Genomic DNA, 1,531 nt, shown 5'->3' with positions numbered 1-1,531 from the left:
CTCAGGGGATTAAGGTACATTTTTAAAAAATAACGTCGACCACTAACGTGGACAATTAATGCGCTAGTGATCTATTTCTAGCGCATTAATTGTCCACGTTAGTGGTCGACGTTATTTTTATATATATATATATATATATATATATATATATATATATATATATATATATATATATACATATGCATATGCAATATATGGGTACAGGACGTCACCGACAGTGAGCAACATGAAATACAATGAGTTCAATACGCAAACAACGAGAGAAACAAAAGGAAAACAGGAGATGTAACATAAAGAACGACCCTTCATCGGTTATCGTGACTGTGTGGTAAGAGGCTTGCATCCTAACCACATGCTTCTGGGTTTAGTCCCACTGCGTGGCACCTTCAGCAAGTGTCTTCCACAGTAGCCGCGGGCCAACCAGAGCCTTGTGAGTGGATTTGGTACACGGAAACTGAAAGAAGCCCGCCATATATATGTATATATCTATGTGTGTGCCTTTGTGTCTATTAATTATAATATTATTTATTACATATTTATCATATTTAATATATATTTATCATACGCGACGGCGAGCTGGCAGAATCGCTAGCAGGCCGGACGAATAAGTAACAGCTATACAGATATATATATATGTATATGTAGAGGGAGAGAGAGATTATGCGTGAAAAATATTTGCAATTGCCACATTTGAAAAACTTAAAATCACTGCCACGCCCCCGAAGTTAAATATCACCTGTTGTGTACTTTTATGCGTAAATACGTTTCTAATACAGAATATATCTCACCTGAGTCTGGACGAAGTTGGTCTCTTTCATGTTATATTCCATGACTAATTGGTGCTTATTTACTTGGGAAACTGTCGAAATTTAGAAAAATACAAAATAAGGCTTTCCGGATTTAAAAGGCAAAATGAAACATTCAAATTATGATCACTCTAGTAGTAACATACACACAACACACACATATAGACAGAGAGATAGATCGATAGATAGATACATGTATACTAACATACGTATATGCATAGGTGTGGTGTAAGTGTATATGAGTATCCTTGTGCGTGTTTTGTTACCATCATTTAACAGCCGATAGACTATTATTATTATTATTATTATTTTATGTTTGACTTTTGTTTTGCATTTGTACAAGTTGGATCCAAGTCTCACCCAGAGACCTCAAGAGACAACAAGTTAGAAGTTCATGTAGGTGTTATGCCTAGGGTACCATATATTTGGATTTGTACAGTTTTGTTCAAGTGAATGTTTAAGAAACCATAAGAAAATTATGTGTTTGCTTTAATATTTGAGATCACATAGACAGTATTTTACGTAGGATATGGGCAGTTCCCATGAGCGCTATCTTTTGAACTTCAGCCATTTTATTATTATTATTATTCAGTAGTTTTATTTTTATAACGTGCTTTCACTTCACTACCGAGCGCAGCTCTGTGCGCCTTGGGTATGTGCTGTGGTTTGCTGTGGTGCTCTTATGTTTACTGTATTGAAAGTGTTTTGCGTAGAATGTGTGCAGT

At 35.6% G+C, this 1,531-nt stretch overlaps 1 long non-coding RNA gene across 2 annotated transcripts in view; it reads right to left on the bottom strand.

Annotated features, from left to right (window-relative positions):
* LOC149135358 (uncharacterized) overlaps window positions 1-975 on the bottom strand; it is an 81,317-nt gene extending 80,342 nt beyond the window's left edge. For both annotated transcript variants that reach the window (XR_016242387.1, XR_016242388.1), the window contains exon 1: window positions 789-975. This is a non-coding gene — a long non-coding RNA (uncharacterized LOC149135358). The remainder of the gene's footprint in view (window positions 1-788) is intronic.
* Between the last annotated feature and the right edge of the window lie 556 nt (window positions 976-1,531).

The sequence above is a fragment of the Octopus bimaculoides genome, chromosome 6 (genome assembly GCF_046866305.1).
Source record: "Octopus bimaculoides isolate indiv1 chromosome 6, ASM4686630v1, whole genome shotgun sequence".
In the NCBI taxonomy this organism is placed as follows: Eukaryota; Metazoa; Mollusca; class Cephalopoda; order Octopoda; family Octopodidae; genus Octopus; species Octopus bimaculoides.
The sequence above is the reverse complement of the archived record's forward strand: the minus strand, read 5'-3'. Positions and strand labels throughout refer to the sequence as shown.